The sequence below is a fragment of the Bos mutus genome, chromosome 23 (genome assembly GCF_027580195.1).
Source record: "Bos mutus isolate GX-2022 chromosome 23, NWIPB_WYAK_1.1, whole genome shotgun sequence".
Classification (NCBI taxonomy): domain Eukaryota; kingdom Metazoa; phylum Chordata; class Mammalia; order Artiodactyla; family Bovidae; genus Bos; species Bos mutus.
The window spans coordinates 2,396,497-2,421,198 of NC_091639.1; the positions used below are offsets into that span (position 1 = coordinate 2,396,497).

Sequence of the window (24,702 nt, forward strand, 5' to 3'; positions counted from 1 at the left end):
GACGGGAGAACCCAAGTCCAGGTAAACCAGGGGGAACAAGCTTAGTGTTCTTGAAATGAGGGGCAATGCTCTTAATAGATGATTATCTTTCAGTGTGAATGGAAAGGCCTGGAGTGACATCAGGAAGCAGATGAGAAATGTTCATCCTGCAAGACCCTGAATTTTTCCAGAGGTCTTTCTTCCAAAACCACATGGTATGTGGATTAGATCCTCTGTGAATTATAGAATATTACATTTTATAACCAAATCAAATTGATATCTTATGCCTGGAACCAATGCACTACTGAATTGATTGGGAACTCCTCAGATTAACTACTGATTCATGAAGAGGTTTTGGCAAATGGTCTCAGACAAGGAATCAAGCCAGAAACAGCATTTGTCAGACCGGATGGGTGGACTCACCTTTTGGACTGAAAAGTTCGCCTTTTTGTGAGAATTGCCTAGTGGCCTATGATCCTATCATATATCAACGGACTGGTCTTGACTATGCAACGTCTAGAAGCTTCTAGGACACTCTGTATAGTGCTCAGTGTTATCCATGAAGCTGGTCTCTGGGAGAAACTTAATAAAAACCCAGCCAGACACCCAAAGGTCAGCTATTTGGAAGAAGGGATGGGAAACTGGCCCGTGACCACTGTGGGAGGAAAAAGAAGTTATTAGAGGTTGAGAGTCTACTAAACGCAAGAGACAAGTGAAGCAGCTACAGGATGGAAAACAGGAGCCTGGGCCCTGGTTAGGGCCACAGAGGGACCGTGGAGTCTTTTTATACCTTTATTTATTTTTGAGACTGGGTCTTTGCTGCTGCACACAGCCTTTCTCCAGTTGCAGCAAGTAGGGGCTACTCTCCAGTTGCAGAGCTCGGGGCTCTAAGGTGCATGGGCTCAGTAGTTGCAGCACATGGGCTGAGCTGCCCCTCAGCACGTGGAATCTTCCTGGACCAGGCATTGAACCTGTGTCCCAGACAATGGCAGGCAGATTCTTAACCCCTCGACTACAGTGGAAATCTGGGACCTCGGCGTCTTGATGTCCAAAGGGAACACGCTACACGGCTCTTTGGATTCCAAGCTGTGTAGATGGCTGTTTCCCCAGCCCTGCCCTGGCTCTTAGAGTTCAGCCCAGCGCCACCTCCCTACCTGAGCGGCAGTCTCCTGCCTCAGGACACTGTCCTGTCGCCCTGTTTCTTGGCCCCTCGTTTCTGGACAGCGGTACATGTTTAGGGTCCGCCTCCCTGCCCACCCCCCAGCCCGCCCCAGTCTGTGTCCTCAGCCCCCAGCACACGTCTAATGCAGATGTGTCAAATGGCTGAGTCTGTGGAGCTTTTGCAACATTGAGACAAACCCTGACTTGCTTACCAGTTTGCAGAGTCCCAGACCTTCTATATTACTCAGATGAGTCGTGTGGATTCTATTAAACACGCCCGTAGGGTCTCTTGGTCCCTGGCGCTGCCGTCCTTAGGTCTGGGCTGTTGCCGCGGCCTCTGCGAAGCTCTGCCTGCCTCCGGTTTCCACCCACTTCAGGTCCTCTGTAAACCCTGGCGGGGTCCTTTTCCTCTTTCCTAGAAAACATCATCCGTCTGACTTTCCAGCTCCCTCAGCTCTGCTCTTGATGGATCTTTGATTCAGTCAAGTCAAAATGCTCCTCCCAGGTCCCTGCAAACCCTGCCATTTCCTGCCTCCAAGCCGCGCTCACGGGCTTCCCTTCACCTGCCAAAGCTGAGCCAACTGTTAGGACTCAGGCATTTTCTCCTCCTGATCTCACTAAACTCAAAGTAGCCCCTGCTTCTCTCAGCTTTTCTAACGCTTTTGGGTTGTTGTTCCCCTCTTAAAGCATAAGCCACTTTACGCGAACGTCTGGCTCCTCGAACTGGACTGGGAAGGAGCCGAGGGTGGACTAATGCCATTCATCCTGTCTTTTCGGAGAACTGGGCTTGAAGCCCGGCAGAGAGGAGAGACTCAGTGAGAGCTGGAGAATGCAGGACCAGTCTGCATTCCTGTTTGGGTGCAGTTTTATTTTAAGGCCGGGAACATGCAAAGCATCCTGGAATATATTAGTCACGATTCTTGCCACGGGAGAGAGATCTGGCTCTTATTTGAAGAACTGCCTGGTGATGGATGGGTGGTTTCGGCAGTAAAAAACAATCCCACAGAAATTTACAATTTGCAACAAGCTTTACTGTCTCTGGGGGCCTCCGTGGTGGCACAGTGGTAAAGAGTCTGTCAGCCAATGCAGGGCCCGTGGGCTCGATCCTGGGTTGGGAAGATCCCCCGGAGAAGGGAATGGCAACCCACTCCAGTACTCTTGCCGGGAAATCCCGTGGACAGAGGAGCCTGGCGGGCTACAGTCCATGGGATTGTAAAGACTGAGCGACTAACACTTACTCCATCTGATCCTGTGGGCTTGTGAGGCAAGAGGTATCTCCAGTTTATGGTTGAGGATCCCAAGACTCAGAATAAACTGCGAGGATACAACAGCCAGGCGGTAGACCGGCCCTTGGGCCTCAGGACTCCAGGAGGCAGGTCCGTCCCTCTTTGTTCTGGTCTCCTCCAGGCCTGTTCGTGAGGGGGCTGGAGATGCTGATAAATTCTTACTGCATTTTAAGGAGATGGCCCTGGAAATTCCAGAATGCCCAGCTGAGTATTCATCCTGAGTGAGAAAGAGTGAAGAGAAATGAGAGATGCTTTTAATTCAAGAAGCTGGAATAAAGAATGATTTTTAAAGTAGCAGAGTTTGACTAGATAGTGATTGAGACATTTTATGAATTAAATAGAAAGAACTCGTAACTGTGGACTATGGGCTGGTGCGTTGTTAGCGTCTGTGCCTTATCCATCACATTTCCTGGAAAATAAAGGCACAAGAGGAAGATTCAGGTGTTCAACCCAGAGGCTCACCAGCCTTATTACTCCTCGCTGCCTGGCTTTGAGGAAATACTGTCTGTGCCCAGTTTCCTTATCTGTGAGTGAAGCAGTCGTCACAAGTGTGTCTCAGATGCTGTGGATTTACTGTTTGTTGTTTAGTTGTTCAGTCGTGTTTGACTCCTCTGTGACCCTATGGACTATAGCCCACCAGACTCCTCTGTCCATGGAATTCTCCAGGCAAGAATACTGGAGTGGGTTGCCATTCCCTTCTCCAAGAGATCTTCCTCACCCAGGGATCCAATCTGGGTCTTCTGCCTAGCATGCAGATTCTTTACTACTGAACCACCAGGGAATTTATTTATCCCATTCAATTCTCCCTAACTCTGAAAAGTAGGCATTATTAACTGACTAATTTTTACTCCTTCACTTTCCAGGCAAGGAAATGGGTTCAAGGAGATCACAAGCCAGGAATGCAAGGTTGCAGAGGTGAAGCCTGGTCCCCTCACTCACCAGTCAAGGTACCAGCTTCCAGCTATATAACTCGGGATAGGAAACTCTGTCTCAGCAGAGTTCATGTGATGGTCAGATAAGAAACTGTTTGAAGTGTTGAGATGATGTTAATTAGATCCCTTCTCATTTCTTTTAATAAATGTTTGTGAATTAATAAGTATGTCCAGGTACCTGCATTTCTTTAAAGCACATTTGAATTATAGACCCTTTGTTTAATGATGATAAGTAGTCAACCAAGTTCAAGTTCATGTTGCTACTCAGGCTTTTTAATGAAGACCTTCCTGGGGAGGTTAACCCTCAGAGCAGGGGGCGGAGCCAAGGACTGCCCTCCTGTGGCGGGCAGCCCATCCCTCTGGCGGGGAGAGGCCCTAAGTGGTCTGAAAGAGCCTCTGAAGTCCTGCTCTTGCAGAAATAAACCTATAAACGCCAGCGTGGCCCCTAAACACAGGAGTGAACTGCCCGCAAACGGGCGTCTGCTTCCCTTTTGATGTTTAAGGGGGTAATCCCGGAAGAGCAAAGCTGGAGAGTAAGCCTGGCAGAGGGGTGGCTGATGGAGCTGGGAAGGCTCGCAGCTCATTTCCCATAAATGCTTTCACCAGACTGTCTCACCCTTCCTGGTGACCATTCCCGCATCGATGCCCTGGAGGGATGCAGGAGACCAGAGAACATCCCAGAGGGGAGGACTTGGAGGCGCTGGGGGAGGGCCGGACCACAGGCTCTGCCTCTGGTCAGCTGCCTGACCTCCAACCAACACCTGCCAGCAGGGAGAAAGCTCTGAGCACGTAGAAGAGGGCAGAGCCACAGAGGCCAGAACCCAGGTCCTGAAATGCTACGTGACAGGCCGCCACGCCAGAAGTGGTCTGTGGATGTGACTGTTAAGTGAACAGGGCATCAACTTCTGTTGTGCTGAGCCTCTGAGAAGCCGGGGGTTACCTGCTGCTGCATCTCGTATTTCATTTACAAATACAGATTCGTTTTCTTTGTCAGTACCAGGAGGTCATCATGGGCCTTCCTTCAGTTAGAGAATCGACAGAAATAGTGTACAGGAAGCCACCAGGGAAACTCTAAAAGCCCTCATCGTCAGTGTTGATAATCAGCCTAGTCACAGAGCTCGTGGGACTAGACCCACAGGTTTCCTGTCTCAGGTCAGCACTGGGGCCAGGCTCCTCGTGGAACCACAAGCCACCACCTCATGCCCTGCGGCGGGCACGGCTGACGTCCAAGGTGACGCCACACCTCCCCTTTTGGCTTCTGCCCAAGTGGATGCTGCAGAGAAGCTGTGAGGCCAACTGCATCTTCCTGCTCAACCCCTGTGGGTCATCCAAGGCTGTGTCAAAACTCTGTTCTTCTACTTCGCCACTGGATTTCATCCCAAATGAGTTAGTTTTTAAATAACAAAAACATCACATACTTACTGTGCACAACCTGAAAAGAAAATGCAGATGGAAGCTACCCACCACTGAAGATGGTCGTTATTAAATAATCTGCGCATTTCTCAAGTGTGTTTTATCACAGTTATACCCATACAATCACGTCTCTTGCATTTTTTGCTTGCTATTATCATAGGCATTTCCCCACGTCACTACAAATTATTTATTAGACACTATTTTCAGGAGTTCCATAATGCTCCATGGTAAGGATGCACCATGATTTTTCTACCCCATTCCTTATTGTTGGGTAGTTAGCTGTTTCCAGTTTTTCAGGGTTACAAAAAATGCTGCAAAGACCATACCTGTAAGTTCTGGCTTGCTTCCTTTACAGTCTGAATTCTTTAAGGCCGTTCAGATTTCAGACTTGGGGAATACGTGCAAACCGTTGCACGTATTAGACACAGGCTGGTATCTGGACGGTAACAGTCTGGGGCTGTCCACAACGTGATGTGGACTACAAGAGGCCCTGGGGAGGGTGGCTGAGATTTCTGAAGGAGACTTATGGGAAATTCATTTTCTGTACCAACTCAAGGGAGAGGCACTCTCTGCTTGAGTGTGAGGGGTCGGGGGTAATCCCAACTCCAGTTCTCTCTCTGTGAGAGAGAGGTCAGCCCCTTTTCTTGGGAGAGTCAGGGCTCATGTCTCACGAGCTGATGGCTGCACTGCCAGACCATACTTCTCGAGTGTTATTCTTTCTTATTTTTTTTACCCACAACTGAACATTAAAAAAAACTGAGCTATAATTAACACACATTAAATTCACTCTTTTAAAGCATATAATTCAATTGCTTTAATAAAATCACAAAGTTGTGCAACCATCACGACTATCTAACTCCAGAGCATTTTCATTACCCCCAAAACCCCACTCTTTAGCAATCACTCCTCCATTGTCCTTCCTCCAGCCCCTGGCAGCAACTAATGTACTTTTCTGTCTCTATAGATTTGCTGACTCCAGACTTCATATAAGTGGAATCTGCACGTGTGTCCTGTGGTCTCTGGCGTCTATTAGCATAATGTTTTCCAAGTTCATCCATGTTGCAGCATGTATCACAACCTCATTTTGTAATGGCTAAACAACATTCCATTGTTTGGCTAGACCACATTGTTTATCCATTCATCAGCTGATGGACATTTGGGTTATTTTCACTTTTTGGCTTTTATGAATAATGCTGCGGTGGACGTTTGCATACAAGTTATTGTGTGCATATGTTTTCAGTTCTCAGGTATATACTTAGAAGTGGAATTAACTCCAAGCCTAACTTCTTGAAGAACTGCCAAACAGGATCCCAAAGGGAAACACGCTTTTCATTCCCACTGGTGATGTACAGGGCTTTCCAGGTGGCTCAGTGGTAAAGAATCCACCTGCCAATGCAGGAGACACAGGAAATATGGGTTCAGTCCCTGGGTTAGAAAGATCCCCTGGACGAGAAAATGGCAACCCACATCCAGCACTGGGATTGCCTGGAGAATCCCAAGGTCAGAGGACCCAGGTGGGCTAGAGTTCACAGGGTTGCTAAGAGTCAGACACGACTGAGCAACTAAGGAGGCACGAAAGGTCCCAACGTCCCCGTGTTCCCACTGATGCTTGTCACGTGTCCATCGTTTTGATTGTGGCCATCCTAGTCACTGTGAAGTGGTATCTCATGGGGATTCTGATTTGCATTTTCATATGAAAATGAAAGTTATGTCCAACCTAGATAGCATATTCAAAAGCAGAGACATTACTTTGCCAACAAAGGTTCGTCTAGTCAAGGCTATGGTTTTTCCTGTGGACATGTATGGATGTGAGAGTTGGACTGTGAAGAAGGCTGAGCGCTGAAGAATTGATGCTTTTGAACTGTGGTGTTGGAGAAGAGTCCCTCGGACTGCAAGGAGATCCAACCAGTCCATTCTGAAGGAGATCAGCCCTGGGATTTCTTTGGAAGGAATGATGCTGAAGCTGAAACTCCAGTACTTTGGCCACCTCATGCGAAGAGTTGACTCATTGGAAAAGACTCTGATGCTGGGAGGGATTGGGGGCCGGAGGAGAACGGGACGAGAGAAGATGAGATGGCTGGATGGCATCACTGGCTCGATGGACGTGAGTCTGGGTGAACTCCGGGAGTTGGTGATGGACAGGGAGGCCCGGCGTGCTGAGATTCATGGGGTCTCAGAGTCGGACACGACTGAGCGACTGAACTGGACTGAGCTGAATGATTAGTGACGCAGAACATCTCTTCATGTGCTTATTGGCATCTGTGCACCTTTAAAGAAATGTATATTCGAATCCTCTGCCCATTTAAAAATTTGGTTGTTTTTTAATTATTGATTTGTAAGAGTTCTTTATATATTCTGGATACTAAACTCTTATCATTTAGATCTGCAAATATCTTTCTCACTTTGCAGGGTGTCTTCTCACTTTCTTGGTGGTATCTTTTGAAATACAAATGTTTTACATTTTAATGAAGTTTGATTTCTCTATTTTTTCTTGTGTTGTTTGTGCTTTGGGTGTCATATCTAACCCAAGGTCACAAAGCTTTACTCCTGTCTTCTTCTAGGACTCATGTCTCTGATTCACTTCAAGTCATCTTGTGTATGGTATGAGGTTCAGGTCCAACTTCTCTCTTCTGCATGTAGATATCCAGTTATCCCAGCACCACTTGTTGAAAAGACTATTTTTTCCACAAAATAGTGGACTCTCTTGGCACCCTTGGTGAGAATCCGTTACCTATAAATATATGAACTTATTCCTGGACTCTCAGCATATGTCTATCCTTATGCCAGTATACACCATCTCGATCAGTGTAGATTTGTCCTGAGTCATGAAATAGGGAATCTGTCTTCCAACTTTGATCTTTTTCAAGATTGTGTTGGCTATTTTGAGTCCCTTGTATTTCTGTATGAATCTATTTGTTAATTTATGCCAAAAAAAAAGGCAGCTGGGATTTTCAAAAGGATTGTGTTGAGGGTGTAGCCCAGCTTGCGGAGCAGTGCCATCTTCACATTTTCAGTCCTCCACAGTGATACTCTTCAAAACCAAAACAAACCGCAGACTTCAACAGTCACTCAGTCCACATAACCAACAATTAGTAGGTTTTTCTGCAATAGCTCCTATTTCCTCCAGGTACTTTAAAGATGGAATGCTCTATCTTTGTAAATGAATTATCTTCTTTTACCAGTCAAACCTAACTGTGTGTTTACTTATTCAACCATAATGACTCTGTTTTAGTGATGGAAAAGCCCAGGCAAAGGACACGCATTCAAAGCTCTGCCCAACTTGCCACAAAAGAGCAGGTGGATTCGTGATGAAAACCAGAGGTTCTTGCTTCTTGCATGCCTGTGTTCTCCCAAAGTTTAAGCAAGAGCTGTTTTCATATCCTGGCTGCTCTCCATTCATCTACTTTTATGTGAAATTCATAAAAAGTATTGAATTTCTTTGAATCTGTTTCTTTTTCTTTATAATAGTGGTGTGATCCAGGTGCCCAGCTGACCTCCCAGGCCTGTGTCTTTAACATAAATCACATTTCCTTTGATGACAATTGCAGTTGCCTGAGCCCACCAGGTCTAGCCCCTCACACTGTCCCCCACGTGCTTCTGTGAGTCCCCAGAGGGCAGCTCACCCGCCCAGAACCAGCCTGTCAGCCAGTTACCTGCCCCTGTTGCCTCTTCTGCATCCGTCTTGCACCCCGTCTCCAGGAGATGCCCATCCTTGGATCACCAGGCCACTCAGGGGTGCTTTTTCGGATTTGTTTGAATCTCCCGGCCCTGTGGGGCACCAGAGCAGAGCTGTCTCTACACAAATGAAGAAAATGGTCTTCTCCACTTTAATGCAGCAACTCTCGCAGTAATTCTTGAAAAATCCAGTAGGCCTCGGGCCCTTGGACCCCTCCTCACACTCTAGTGGGACTGAAGCACTCCAGGGGACAGGGCAGCAGCCCTCCACCCCAGCCCGCCACCATTCTCCTCTGCTTTCCATGATCTCGGCCCTATCCCTCCTCCTTCCTCCAGGGTTGCCAGACAGCGGCTTGAATGAATGCCTGCCCACCTGGGGAAAAGGAGCATGTGGTGTGTGTGAGTGAGTGTGAGTGTGTGAGTGTGAGTGTGTGTGTGTGTGTGAGGATGTCTGTGCGTGCGTGCATGAGTGTGTGTGTGTGTGTGTGTGTGTGAGTGTGTGAGTTGTGTGTTTTGGTGGGCATCTCACCAACAACAGCTGGGCACCTGCAGGAGTTCCTGAAGTTGAAGAAGTCACCCACTCCCAAAGATGTCATGAGGATTAACTTAAGTAAAGCAAATAAAAATACGTTAAAATAATGCAAAATAAACAGAGAACAGTGCCCTCTCCTCCCCCAGAGCCCTGGTACAAAGAAGACACTTCCCCCAGGGTTGTAAACTATTGAAGTGTTAAGACCCCTTTTCTGGTTAAAGGCACATTTTCCAAAGACTTCTTGCGGCCCCAGTGGAAACATCGCCAGGCCAGTGATTCCAGGACAGGTCCCTGGGCTACCCCGTCCTCCCCGGCGCCCCGCGTTCTTCCTGAGGACTGACATGGTCCATCCAGGCCAGGATGAAGGTCAGACTCGGGGTCAGAATTACTTCCTCTGCTCACCTCCGGCCCCTGGGGATGAGCCGTGGTCTGTGGGTTTGGGTAGCTGGTGCCTGAACCACAGGGATTAGCGCCTCCTCCCGCTCTCTGCCTGGGCAGGAGGTGGACACAGGGTGGCCCTGCCCACTCGCCTGCTGCCCACAAGGCCGGGCATTTCAGTGCAGTTGCTCCCCTTGGCTTCGGCCAAAAATAGAAGCCAGTTTCATCCACCCAGAGCAAGGCCTTTCCCAGGACCTCTCCTTCGCAGAAATCCCGCGGCGGTTTGGAGGCGCCCCGCGCCCTCCCCTCCTATCCCAGCCCGCAGGCCCGCCCCTCCGCGGCCAGCCCCGCTCCCCAGGCGGACCGGAGCCTCCGCATCCCGCTGCCCTTTGGGCACACGGTGCTCCGGGCGTCGGGACAAAGCGTCCCCGCTGCAGCCTGCGGGGGTGGGCGCAGGGTCCGGGTCAGGAGGTGCGGAGGAAGCGGTAGGGCTCCGAGGACCTTGCGAGCCCGGAGCCTCGGCTCTCCTTTCGCTTCCGTCTCCACACGCGGCTACCGGCGGGCTGGGTGTCGGCGCACGGCCGGAGAGATCGACATGCTGAAGCAGAAGCAGGGCCGCGCGAGCCAGGCCCCGAGCCAGGTCACACGTGGCCGCCCTCTGCCCCGAGCTCACGTGGGAGCGTCGGGCGCCGGAAGCACCAAACACACCACCGGGCGAACCGGGCGACAGGGAGCCGGGACCGGGCACCGGAGTGCGAGGGCGGGATTCTTTCCGCAGGGTCCTCAGGGAGGTCTAAGCCGAGTCTAAGTTTGCCGTGGGGATAAGCACGTAGCAGAGCATCCCGCGAGAGCAAACAGGGCGTCTGAACCTGCGGCGAGGACCTGGAGGGGCCGTGAGCCAAGAGGGAGCCCGAGGCGGGTTGGGGCCCCTTCACCTCCCTAAGCGCCGCCTAAAAGACGCTCGCCAGAGGCGGCGAGCTTGCGCTGTGGGCTCCGCTTCAAGGGACGCCCGTCTCCCCGCTTAAGATCCTCTGTATTAACGTGAGCAGCCACTGGAGGGCGTAGGGGTTTGGGGAGGAAAGATTGGGGCAGAAGAATTTCTGTTGTTCAGTCGCTCAGTCGTTTCTGACTCTTTGCGATCCATGGACCGTAGCACGCCAGACTTCCGTGTCCTTCACCATCTCCCAGAGTTTGTTCACACTCCTGTCCATCGAGTCGGGGATGCCATCCAACCATATCATCCACTGTTGTCTCCTTCTCCTGTCTTCAATCTTTCCCTGCATCAGGGTCTTTTCCAGTGAATCGACTCTTGGCATCAGGTGGCCAAAGGATTGGAAGTGATACTTCACCATCAGTCCTTCCAATGAATATTCAGGGTTGATTTCCTTTACGACTGAGTGGTTTGACCTCCTTGCAGTCCAAGGGGCTCTCAAGAGTCTTCTCCAACACCACCGTTTGAAGGTATCAATTCTTTGCCACTCAGCCTTTTATGTTGTCCAGCTCTCACATCCATATATGACTACTGGAAAAACCATTGCTTTGGCTAGACGCACCTTTGTAGGCAAAGTACAGACAAAACCATGAAGGGTGGAGGATGCCATGCTGATGGGCTTTAGACTTTATCTTGCGGGCTGGAGCTTGCAAAATGGTGGCCATGTGATTTTTTTTTTTTTTTTTTAATCCTAGGAACTTGGTTTGTTTAATTCATAGAAAGTTTTTAAAGTCAGCACCTTTCTAGAAATAACAACTTCAGATATGCAGGTGATACCACGCTAATGGCAGAAAGTGGAGAAGAACTAAAGAGCCTCTTGATGAGAGTAAAAGAAGAGAGTGAAAAACTGGCCTAAAACTCAACATTCAGAAAACTAAGATCATGGCATCTGGTCTCATCACTTCATGAGAAATAGGTGGGGGAAAAGTGGAAACAGTGACAGATTTTATTTTCTTGGGCTCCATAATCACTGGTGACTGCAGCCAGGCAATTAAAAGACACTTACTCCTTGGAAGAAAAGCCATGACGAACCGAGACAGCATATAGAAAAGCCGAGACATCACTTTGTGGACAAAGGTGTGTACAGTCAAAGCTATGGTTTTTCCAGTGGTCATGTATGGGTGTGAGAGCTGGACCGTAAAGAAGGCTGAGCGCCAAAGCATTGATGCTTTTGAACTGTGGTGCTGGAGAAGACTCATGAGAGTCCCTTGGACTGCAAGGAGATCAAACCAGTCCATCCTAAAGGAAATCAACCCTGAATATTCATTGGAAGGACTGATGCTGAAGCTGAAGCTTTGACCACTGATTCGACGAGCTGACTCATTAGAAAAGACCCTGATGCTGGGAAAGGTTGAAGGTGGGAGGAGAAGGGGAAGACAGAGGATGAGATGGTTGGATGGCATCATCGACACAACGGACATGAGTTTGAGCAAATTCTTCGAGGTGGTGAAGAATAGGGAGGCCTGGCGTGCTGCAGTCCGTGGGTTGCAGAGAGTCGGACACAACTGAGAGACTGAACAAGAAGAAGAACAGGATGCTGAAGAGACAAAATAGAGGAGACATTTAAGAGACAGACATCTCGGCATTGCACCACACATGACTGTCTTCCTCCCTCTCTCATCTCTCCTGACCTGATGCCCTTTCAGGGCATGAGGAGATGATGAGAAACGTGGTACAGACTGCATTCAGCACCAGGGCCTTCTCACTGGGTGGCCCCAGGGTTAACAAGCTGCACACAGGTGAGGTTTTTAGCTGGTCACCACCCTCCCTTCCTTTGGGGAATTGAGGCTCTGAACGTCAGGCTCTGCACGCGGTTCACAGTGTGGAGGGGAAGGGCATCGCAGCAGGATGCTTGAGCAGTTGCTGTGGATTCAGAAGCATCTTTCAGAGACAGGGCCCGGAGTCGTTTTGCTGTTCCCAGTACTTACCTTCCAGGCTGATGCCGCCTGTGACCAGCACGCTTGCTGTGGCCAGGCCTTGTCCTCCTCTCAGGGGTGCTGTTGAAGCACCTCCTGGACCTGACTCACGGCCCCCAGAGAAGCCCAGAGTGAACGTTCATACTTCATCCCATTCAGGGAAGCTTCCCCGAGCATGTCCTTTGCACCAAACGCGGTGCTCTGGGCGGGGCCAGACGCACGTGGAACTGCCACCAGCCCCGTGAGTCGGCCCGTGACCAGACCTCCCGCGGCCCAGACAGGAAGTGAGCCGGGGCTTGGGTCTAGCAGGAATGAGATAAAGCGCTTAGACAGAGGGCATGACCGACAGAAACGCACCGGCTCCCAGCTCTGGCGGCGGGAGTCCAAAACCGAGGCAGGAGGCAGGAGGTGCTGCCAACCCGCTTGGATTTTGGATGAGTCCTGCAGTCATTGTTTGTGTGTCGGAGCCAGGAGGGGGTGGACCAGATGACTCCTGAGATGGCCTCAGGCTTTGTCACGCAACGCTTCTGCTGAGCAGTGGCCTTAGGAGACAGACTCAGTCACTGAAGCTCAGACGTCTGCATTCGTTTTCTCAGGCTGCGGAAACGAAGTACCCTGGTCTGGGGGCTTCAGCGACAGAATCTGACCGTCTCACAGCTCTGTAGGCTGGGAGTCCAAGATCGAGATTCTGGCAAGGTTGCTTCCTTCTGAGCAGGGAGAAGCAGCTGCTCCAGGCCCTCACCCAGCCCCTGGGTGTTTGCTGGGCATCCTTGGCGTCCCCTGGGCAGTGGAAGCGTCGCCTTAGTCCCTTCCTCCATCTTCACGTGATGCTGTCCCTGTGTCTGTGTGTATGTGTTCGCACAAGCAAATCTCTCCCTTTTTAAAAAATGCTTTTATTTATTTGGCTGTGCCAGGTCTTAGGTGCAGCATGTGGGATCTAGTTCCCTGACCAGGGATCGAACCCAGACCCCCTGCATTGGGAGCTCAGAGTCTTAGCCACTGGACCTCTCCCTTTGATCGGGTACTGGTCATGTCAGAGGAGGTGGTGCTGCTCCAGTAAGAGCCGTCTAACTAACGATATCTGTGGTGGGTGCCGGGGTCCAGCCCCGGCTGATCCAGGGTATTGGAAGGAGAGACGGCGTAGGCGAAGATCAGGAAACAATTGCTTAATTAAACGTTAATTAAGGATATAAAGAGTAATAGAATGAGGATAGCTCAGTGAGGAAATTCAGTGGAGAAAAGAGGCTGAAATAAGGATAGCTCAGTAGGAAAATTCAGTGAAGAAAAGAGGCTGAATAAAATTCCAAAGCAGGGAATTAACGTCACCTACGAAGGCCGCAGGCGTCCTCCCGTTCTCCCAAAGGAGAGGAGACACTAAGGCCTCCCCGGTCAGATCTTAGAAGCCCAGGCAAAATTAGTAGGCTCGATGAGCTTCCCCGCCTCAGAGGAAAAACTCAGCCAGAAGGTGAAAGAAAGAACGACATGGGGAGACCAAATTTCGGAGAACAAGGCCCGAGACTTTATTTTCCAAAGTAGTTTTTATACCTTAAGTTATGCATAGAGGATAATGGGGGAAAGGGTGGAGTCATGCAAGGACAGCAGTTCCTGGTTCTAATCGAAGCCAGGCTTTCAAACTTGTCATATGCAAAAGTTCAGGTGATTTACATCATCTTCTGGCCAGGAGGCCTGTTAACATTTTAAGAAACTTATTTTTCTCTAAAGGTGATTATTCCAAAGTCAGGCGATTATTCTAAAGTCAGGCGCCAGCCTCCAAAAAGCATTGGATAGAGTTGCATTCCTATAGGGCAAAGGTGAGGTGGGCTCAATCAAGAAAAGAATTAACTCAAGCGTCCAAGGTTACAAACATTGAGGCTACTACTTACATTTCTATACACCCATTATATCAATCAATACACTGCCAAGGACACAGCAGGTAAGGGATATGGAGACTTAGCAGCAAACATTGGCCCAACAAGTGAAAAACCCTTCACCAATACAATTTCTAATCAATCTTTTAACTACACAAAAGAATCTGTGTTTAGACAGTTTAGAACACTTTGCGTATGCGAGCCTCCTTCCTCATGACCTTTGTCATGGGCGGAGTTCCTCACTGGCTCCCAGCAGTGATAGAATTCCAGTTGAGCTATTCCAGATCCTGAAAGATGATGCTGTGGAAAGTGCTGCACTCAATAGGCAATATGCAATATGCACTCAATATGCAATATGCCGGTAGGAATTCAATCTGACGCATAACAAGGTCCAAGTGAAAAAAAATGCCACGAAAAGTGAACCAAAGTCACTTGAAATTGAGAGGTTTCTGATCAGTCTGGAATGATTGCTGCAACAGGAGCATCCATGCAGACCACCCAAAGGGGTTCATGAGAGGATGCTTGCTAACTGTAGAGCGGCGGCTGGGCGGGAGGGACACCCACTCTGCACCGTGGCCCAGCCCTAGTGGAGGCCCGGGCACTGCTGCTGGGCGCAGACACGCAGCTGCCAGGACGCTGCCTGAGCTGTCAGGCTGCTGCCTGAGCAGAATCCAGCCAGTGCCTGGCGCGCCGCATGGCGTCCGCTGCCTCACGAGCCCTGCTCCTCCCGGAGCCCCGCACACGTGCGTCTCCTGCTCCCTTAGTGGGGTAATTCGGACAAACTACGTTAAAATGGAAAATGTGCTTACCTCCGGTTCAGCGATTCCACTGCTATGAATTCCACCCCCCAAGGAAATAATTCAGTGATGCCCAGACATATTTTTATAAATATGTCTATTTATCAGAGTGTTGCTTACATGAACCAAGAACTTCCATAGCCATCAGTGCTAGATGAGTTGAATAAACTGTGAAACAAGTGTGCCCAGCATGAGGCTACATTAAGTGTAATGAGATAAATCAGGGATTTTCAGCTCGGTCAGATCTAAAGGACTCCTTCCTATAATAAACGTCAGACCCAAATGCCTCTTTTCTATAATAAATGTTTATAACACTCCCCTTACTGTCCTGAAATGAAATTCATAGATAATATAACCTACACACATGACTTTTTAAAAAATCAATATAATGACACAATGACTCACACACACAAGTGTGAAGAATCAATATATTACCTTAACTGTAACATAAAAGAGAAATAAAGAGAGAAGAATCAGTAATGAAATGTTTCAATATGTAAACGCACAGGCGTGGGTGCCCCGGGGAGACGTATGGAACGTCAAGGTCGGCCCCTGAGGGATCCCCTCCAGTGACCCAGGCTCGGGCCAGACCCTCCCGGAGTCCAGCTCTCCCAGCTGCACGGCTATTCATGACGAGGTTTCCCACAATGAACACGGTGAGGCACAAACCAGGATCACCACCCCACCGGAGTCGTGTAAAACGGAGTCGTGTTGAAACCAAGAAAAAATTGATTGTATCTAAATTAAAATGAATTTTGGGTCTTAGATTATTCTAAATAAGCTTTTTAACCACATGAGTCACTGGTGGGATATTTCAAAATCATGAGGGATTCATCTGCACGTGGGGCGTTGCCTTGCACAATATAGGACGTTCAACACCCCTGGGCCACCACCCACTAAAGGCCCAGAGCCATCTCCCAAACAAAAAGCCCCCACAAAAATTTCCAACCCACTCCCACTGTGGGGCAGAGTGACCTCCTCGAGAACGTCACCTTCGACCTGCGTTTGCGTGCGTGCACGCTCAGTTGCTCAGTTGTGTCCGACTCTTTGCGACCCCGTGGACTGTAGCCCACCAGGCTCCTCTGTCCATGGGATTCTCCAGGCAAGAATACCGAGTGGGTTGCCATGCCCTCCTCCAGGGGAATCTTCCCTACCCAGGGATCAAACCCAGGTCTCCTGCATTGCAGGCAGATTCTTTACCATGTGAGCCAGCTGGGAAGCTGTCCTGATATGTCTCTACTGATGTGGAAAGAAGTCCATAACGTGTATTTTTAGTGCAGTGGATGGTTAAGTAAAAATCTTAAGGATCAGCAACCACACGCAATTTCATTTTCAAAAAAAGAATAAACTGAAGAAAGAAAGACTCCGTGAAAAACCAATGTGTGTGTGCGCAAGTGTGTGTGTGCATGGGTGTGCATATGTGCGTCCACAGAGGAACCAATCTGAACATTTACAGACAGACATATTAACCAGCCTTGTCTCTGGCAATATTGTTGTTGCAGGTAATTTGCATATTCTAATGTTGGTTTTCTAGAATAGACTGATTTATTTAATAATGTTATACGATCAGAAAAATTCAACCATTTCCATTTGGCAGACAACCACTAGCAGGCCGTTTTCTCAGCTCGAGCACTGGGGGTGTTTGGGCTGGGCGGGGGTGGCCTTCGGCTGTCCTGTGTGCTGTGAATGGCAGCGGCCTGGCCTTGACCCCCAGGTGCGCAGCGCACATACCGCGGGCTTGGACGTGAACCTAGAGCGTCTTCAGACACTGGTGACCGGCATGCAGGTGTCATTCAGTCACTAAGTCGTGTCCGACTCTTTGCGACCCCACGGACTGCAGCATCTGACCTCCAGGGAGGCAAAAACCCACCCCTGGCTGAGAACCGTTGCTGCTGTGGGTTCTAACCACTGCTAAGCCATCCATAACCTGTGCAATTGGTGAATAATCACCACGCAGACTCCTTTTCTGTAAAATAGATGATGACACCTCATAGGGTTGCTTGAGGACTAAATTAGCAAACGTACATTTGAATGACTAGCACAGTTACTGGAGTAGCATCAAATGCACACGAATGTGGGCTTTGATTATCGAAGAAAAAAGTCTACTTCTCAACACGGGATGCGGAGTGGTGCTGGAGACGTTACAGGTAGATAAACACATTTGGTATAGGAAGGAGCTAGACCCCACAGGCCACTGTCCCCTCAACGACTGACCTCTCCCCACGGGGTCCCAGAAGCCCCACTCAGCACTGGCTCTTTCCTGGGACCTGGATGAAGTCTCAGCAGGTATCTGTGACCATGAGGGAAGCCTCTGCCCCATGATTACAATGCTGTCTAGAGTATAAAATTCCAGACTTCACTTGGTGATGTTCTGGCTCCCCAGCCCTCCTGGGAGAGGGGAACTGGGGGCTTCTCCCTGAATCAGCTTGTCCCCCACTAGGGTTGGTGGTACCCTTCAGGGCTCCTTCTCAGTGGTGAGGGGGCGAAGCCTTCAGCGGCTGGCACCCTGCCCTGCGCCCAAGTCCTTGGGGCTGGGCAGACACTCAGACGCTTCCTTTTGGAGCAAGGTGGCCTCGGTCAGGTTCTCAGGGCCTCCCCTGCAGCAGATGCCACATCCTGGGACCTGCTTCTCCTTCTGCACCCAGGAGCTCTTCTCTGGGGTTGCCCGAGCCCTCAGAAGGTCCACATCTCATCTCCAGAAAGCAGAACCAGCACCCTGCTCCCTGACTTGGGGGAACCCGTCCTCCACCCCTGGCCCTGCCGGGTGAGGAGCACAGAGCATTCCTCCGCCCCCTGACCCCAGGGGCGCACCTGGCTCCAGGCGAGGGGTGCACCCTGCCCCTTCCTGCCCCTTCAGTGGAGCTGACGGGGGAGGGCCGAGCAGATCACAGGCTCCATCACTTCTTCCCAAGGCTGCCGTCGCCCTGGTCTCTTCGGTGCAGGCAGCAGAGTCTGCAGGACCCAGAGGCGTGGGGGTGTCGGGGATGGTCTTGGAGGCTCAGACAGAGACAGGGTTTATGAGCACCCTCAGTGCCTCATCTCCTGGTCACCTGTATTCACAGATGGCCTCTCTGTGGACCCGAGGCTCCAGCCCCATCCTCTGACCTCAGCAAGGCAGGCCGCAGGGAGGTCTGAGGTCCACCCGAGACAGGCTCCTTCTTCCGTGAGGGATTTCCCCGGAAACCAGGCTGCCGGGCGCAGCACCAGGCGCTGGCGGTGACAACTCGAGGCCACGAGGCTCTTAGGAAGTCATAGCCAGTCTCCAGGTCCACACGCTCAGCACGAGCTGGGCCAGCCGTGGGCTGTGAGAGGTGCAAAGCAGGGGTCACGCTCTGGGTCATGGGTCCCCTGGGGCCTGAGAGGGCCGCCTTGGCTTCCAGAGCTGCTTGGCTGGTAGCCAGGGAACACTTACAGAGAAGGGGGCTGTGCCTCGTGCAGGGTAAGGCGGTCACGTGTTCTACTGCACAGAAGTGACACAGATGCGGAGGGTGGGTGTGGTGGAGGCAGCTGGATTCAGCGCTGGCCCTGGGCCAATCAGAGTGGAGGTTCGTACACGGGGGCCCAACCAGTAGCATCTGCATAGCCTCGCCTGGACACTCACTGAACACGCAGATACAGACCTGGACCAGGAACTGTGGCTGTGGGACCCAAGCAAGGTGCCTCTTAATAAGGCGGCTCTGATGCTGCGAGAGTCCTAAAGCGCATGTTAGAGATACTTGGGGGGCGGTGGCTCCAGGGTCAGGAGCCCCCAGTGGGGAGTCTGATGGGAATCTTGGTCCTCATGTGGGGTCCAGCGGTGGGTGGGTAGCAGGAGGGGGAGAATCACCATGACCAGCTTCTCCTAGCTCGCTCAGGACCTCCAGGGAGAAAAGGAGGCTGTGATAGAAACGGAAGAAGGTATCCTTCTGGAACACAAGCAGTGCAACTGGAGCACCTTCCGGAACTCAGCTAGGAAGCAGAAGACGGTGCTTAGAGCACAGCAAGGAGGCGGGCCTGGTCCTGGCCGGGGCGGGCCAGCCCCTCCTGGGGACCCCGTCACTCGCTCACTCGTGCGTTCATTCACAAACATTAATTGGACACTGATTATGGGGCACCTGTGAGGTGCTCAGCCTGAGAAATCAGGACCCAGAGTCAGCCCTGCACTGAGGAGCAAGCGTGGCCCCTGGGTGAAGAGAGGTGATGTGCAGACAGACGATGTGCCCCCAGATCATCACTGCATCACAACCCCGTTCGCTCACCTGGGTGAGGGGAGCCGGAATAGCTCAGCTGGGAGAGCGTTAGACTGAAGATCTAAAGGTCCCTGGTTCAACCCGGGTTTCGGCAGACTGAGCATTTTAATTTGCATCCAGGAGAAGGAGCAATTCTAGTGACCTGCTTGATCTCCATTTGCATGATTGAAACTCCGCGAAAATTATATCTCTGGGCTTCCCTGGTAGCTTATCAGTAAAGAATCCGCCTGCCAGTACAGAAGATGTGGGTTCCATCCCTGGGTCAGGAAGTTCCCTGAGAAAGAAATGGCAACCCATTCCGGTATTCTTGCCTGAGAAATCCCATGGACAGAGGAGCCTGGCGTTAGTGACTAAAACAGCAACAGCAATCTGGATAAGAATCCCGAGCTGTCAATAAAGGACTAAATTACTCTCATCTCTTTTACTAACAAGATGGGAAAACATGAAACAGAGACATATCAAAAATGGCAAAAGCGGTGTATTTGAGACCTCACTCTCTCATCACCACTGTGTCTTCCAGTCTCTTCTCAGATGATAATTTCTTTGAACTTGACGGTGGAAAATTAAACAGAAAGTGGAATGTCTTGTTTTAGGTGTCACTGTTTGGATTGCAGTAGTCATTTCATTTTCCATGGGGAAAATAATTAATCTCCTCTTCATGGCCCCATTTGTGCTCAGGTTGTAAGAGCTCCAGAAACAGGAGAGCGTCTCAACGTGTCCCGTCATATTTCCTCTGCATCATAATCACGGATCACGTCAAATCTCCATTTCACCATCACTACCCTCAATTAAAAAATTGTCAAGAGTTTAATAGGGCCTTCAAAATCCATTTAGTTTAAATAATGTATCGTTGAAGGGCCATTCTGCAACTGCTAAAGCCGCTTCTGTGAGACAGATTCACTGAGTGGCCCTGGGGAGCATGCATTTCATTTAGGCAGCGTTTGGTTTGGCATAGAGGATTATCATAAGGAGGGAATTTCCTGAAATAAGGTTTATTCCAAATATATTTTCAATCTACTTTCAACTTTTGTGTAAAAATAAGGATAGTCACTCAGTCACGTCCAACTCCTTGCGACTCCATGGACTGTAGCCCGCCAGGCTCCTCTGTCCATGGGATTCTCCAGGCAAGAATACTGGAGTGGGTTGCCATTTCCTTCTCCAGGGGATCTTCCCAACCCAGGAACTGAGCCCGGGTCTCCCGCATTGCAGGCGGATTCTTTACCATCTGAGCCACCAGGGATGCTTGTCAGATAAACCCATCCTCTTCAGTGATGGTTCCTCCCGCAATTGTTTGGCAGCTTGCATAGAAGTCTGGAAGTATTTTGGACTGAAGCCTTTGACATGTGAGGCAGTCTTCCCCAGTATTTGAAACTGTGCTGGCCTAGTAATCTCCAGGCCCCTGAGCCTAAAATATGATAGAAATTCCCAGGAATAACATCACCCTCCAATCCCACAACTCAGCTCAAGTGCCCCCACGGCCAGCCTCCAGGTCCCGTCACCCAGCTGATGGGGCATCAGTAAGAGTCAGTCATGCCCAGGAAGAAAGTGAGCGACGCTTGGCCTGGAGGCCTCCCTGGGCCACGCGTGTGTCCCTACTGTGTGCAGGCTCGGTGGTTTCCATGGGGACCTTCCCCTCCCTCGTCATTTTATCACAACTAAACAGATGGGCGGCCTCGCTGCCTCCCCTCCCAAAGGCCCTGGTGGACTGGCCCGTCCGCACTGGTCGCAGGGAAGGAGGCGACAGTGGCCCCTCCCAAAGGCCCTGGTGGACTGGCCCGTCCGCACTGGTCGCAGGGAAGGAGGGGACAGTGGCCCTCCCAAAGGCCCTGGTGGACTGGCCCGTCCGCACTGGTCGCAGGGAAGGAGGGGACAGTGGCATTGTGGGCAGTGCCCCACTTTTCTGGACCTAGGGACGGCTTGGCTCCCGGAGGGGACGCCTCTCAAGTCCGCCATCCCTTACATTCAGAGTCCTGGTTAAGACGGAAAGTTATTCTGAGTAATAACGCTTTCCTTCCCCCTGGGCCCCTCACGTTGAAACCGCGATGCTCCCTACCTGGGACTTCTTGCTCAGTAGACTTGACTCTCGGTTCTGGAGAAGAAGGTGCCTTGCTCTCTGAAGGGCAGTGGGGCTTCTGCTGACTGCTCTGACCAAGCAGCCTTCCCATCCTGGGCAGCTTCTACTGACTCCAGAGGATGCCTCACCCGAACTCAGGACAGCCTGAACTTCTCCAGCACAAGTGATGTTCCAGGCAGACTGTGGACACTGGCAATAAATTTGCAAAAAAAAAAAAAATCCTAACTAAAGGATGCAGTGCATGCTACTTTGAACACGTAGGGTCTCTGCTCCCTCAAAGGCGCTGTGTCCCTGGGCTGACCACAGGCCTCCAAGCGTGTTTCCCCACGGCCACCGCGTCTCCCCACCCCACTCGGGTGTCCTAGTCATTAAGGGCCACACAGGGAGCACATTTTCAAAGCCCCTATCGCTTCTAGCTGGGGACCTGCTGGGAGCCTGGTTCCTGTGTGTGAATGCTGGCCGGACGGGAACAGTCCTGGGGGTGTGGGAATGGAGAGAGGAGGCGTCCGTGCGCAGGGCTGCGGGAACGTGCCTTTGCTCGCAGTGGGCCCCATAGGAAGCTCTGGGTCTGATGCTGACCACAGACGAAGGCCCGGGCTGGAGATTCTGAGTCCTCTCTGCTGCCCACCGGCTGGATGATCCCCGAGACACGACAAATCTTCCTCGTCTGATATACAGCATGGGGCCCAGGCCAGATCAGTGGCTTGGCTCTCAAACAGCAAAGTTCGGAAGACTCACCTGGCTAACACGTGAAAAACAAGGACCTCCTGGCAACGCCCAGAAGTTCTGGTTTCAAAGGTCCCCGTGGTGATGGTGCTGACGGTCTGTGGACCATAGGTGGGAAAACGCTGGACCAGAGAGAAGCCTTTTGGCCTCAGGTATCACTGATAGGCTCCAGCTCTGATTCTAAAGCAGATTCTCTCTGTTGGGTCTGGTGTTCCATTGTTTTTTCTATTTCCTTTTTATTTATTTTTTAATTGTAGGATAATTGCTTACAGAATGTTGTTTTCTGTCAAACCTCAACATGAATCAGCCTTAGGTATACATGTATCCCCTCCCTTTTGGACCTTTCTCCCCACTGATTTTTATACACATGAAATACTTTAAAATTACCAGAGTATTCATGATCTTTTCTTCATAATTAAATTTGAAAACATTAAGAGAGTAATGGTCTTCCCTGGTGGCTCAGCAGTAAAGAATCTGCTTGCAATGCAGGAGATGCGGGTTTGATCCCTGAGCAGGGAAGATCCCCTGGAGGAGGAAATGGCAACCCCCTCCAGTATTCTTGCCTGGGAAATCCCATGGACAGAGGAGCCTGGCGGGCTAGAGTCCACGGGTCACAAAGAGTCAGACATGACGGAGCAACTACACAAAAACAAGAGAGTAATAGCTTTGAGAAGAGTGTCTTTGGGTGAAGGGCTAAACAAACGAAGCAGACGCTGCTGCTGCTGCTAAGTCGCTTCAGTCGTGTCCAACCCTGTGCGACCCCATAGACGGCAGCCCACCAGGCTCCCTCGTCCCTGGGATTCTCCAGGCAAGAACACTGGAGTGGGTGGCCATTTCCTTCTCCAAGGCATGCAAGTGAAAAGTCAAAGTGAAGTCGCTCAGTTGTATCCGACTCCTAGAGACCCCATGGACTGCAGACTACCAGGCTCCTCTGTCCATGGGATTTTCCAGGCAAGAGTACTGGAGTGGGGTGCCATTGCCTTCTCCGAGCAAACAGATGAGGAGTTGGCTGTTTATCAGTCACTCCCCAGAAGACGTTCTGGGAGGATCTGCACGTGGTCATCCTGCTCTTTTTCATCTTCGCTTTCTTCCCCATCCTTTCTTCCCTTCTCTTCTGTCTCCCTCCGGTGACTCTGCTTTATCTGGGGGCTCCCTTGATTAAGGCCACTGCCCCGTGTAGAAGCAAACAGGAACCGTGGGTTCAGGACACCCTGAGAGCAGATCGGAAACCTGACCTGGCGGATGAGTGCGTCTGCTGTCACCATGGAGCCCCGCGCCTCGGTTCTGGGGTTCTGATCGGAACAGGAGGCGCCCTCAGCAGTTTTCAGCTCGCTCCTGGCATCGAGCCTTGGATCGAAAGATGAGGAAAACCAAAATCATCGGCAGTAAGGAAGGGGAGGCTAGCTGAGATGTAGCCGTGACGACTTTATTAGAGCAGCCGTAGAGAACACTCACACACGGGAAAACACCAGCAAATATGGGGGGGGAGTGTTTGAATAATACAACACTTGGATCTCTAGCAAGGTTAATAACACCATACAGAATCACTTTTGAAATTGCCAGTTAGAGAACTAATTTTGCTTCTAACACTCACTATTTTTTGGAACACCTTTCCTGGGATTTGTATAGAAGACAAAGCATACAAATCTATCGATATTTACTTTATTTGCAGGAGTGACTCGCCCTTGGCGCAGACAAGCCCTGAGCATGCGCACGCCCACAGTCCGCAGCTGACACGGGCCGTGATGACCGCCCTGCGGAAGTTCCTGCCCGGTTCCCGGAAGTGTCGGCCTTCACCTTGCCATCCCCACACGGCTCTTGCCTGACGCCAGCGTGTGCCTGGAACAAGCAACACTTCTACGTAGATTTTTTTTTTTTTTTTTTTTACTTTTTTTCCTCTCTACATATGTCGTTAAGCTTTAGTCATTGCAGGAGAATTATAATACTTGTTCCAGTTTTCCCAGTTTCTTGATTAATTTTTCTCAGTTCAGTTCAGTCGCTCAGTCGTGTCCGACTCTTTGCAACTCCATGAATCGCAGCACACGAGGCCTCCCTGTCCATCACCAACTCCCCGAGTTCACTGAGACTCACGTCCCTCGAGTCAGTGACGCCATCCAGCCATCTCATCCTCTGTCATCCCCTTCTCCTCCTGCCCCCAATCCCTCCCAGCATCAGAGTCTTTTCCAATGAATCAACTCTTCGCATGAGGTGGCCAAAGTACTGGAGTTTCAGCTTCAGCATCATTCCCTCCAAAGAAATGCCAGGGCTGATCTCCTTCAGAATGGACTGGTTGGCTCTCCTTGCAGTCCAAGGGACTCTCAAGAGTCTTCTCCAACACCACAGTTCAAAAGCATCAATTCTTCGGCGCTCAGCCTTCCTCAGAGTCCAACTCTCACATCCATACATGACCACAGGAAAAACCATAGCCTTGACTAGACGGACCTTTGTTGGCAAAGTAATGTCTCTGCTTTTGAATATGCTATCAAGGTTGGTCATAACTTTCCTTCCATGGAGTAAGCATCTTTTAATTTCATGGCTGCAGTCACCATCTGCAGTGATTTTGGAGCCCCCCAAAATAAAGTCTGATTTTAAAGTCTGAATTTAAAACTGTTTCCACTGTTTCCCCATCTATTTCCCATGAAGTGATGGGACCGGATGCCATGATCTTCATTTTCTGAATGTTGAGCTTTAAGCCAGGACTCATTAAAATGTATGCATTCCCTAAGAAGTGCTGGGAAGACATTT

At 50.5% G+C, this 24,702-nt stretch overlaps 1 non-coding gene across 1 annotated transcript; it reads left to right on the forward strand.

Annotated features, from left to right (window-relative positions):
• Positions 1-19,179: 19,179 nt before the first annotated feature.
• TRNAF-GAA (transfer RNA phenylalanine (anticodon GAA)) lies at positions 19,180-19,251 on the forward strand. Its single transcript has one exon. It is a non-coding gene; the product is annotated as a tRNA-Phe (tRNA).
• The last annotated feature ends 5,451 nt before the right edge of the window (positions 19,252-24,702 follow it).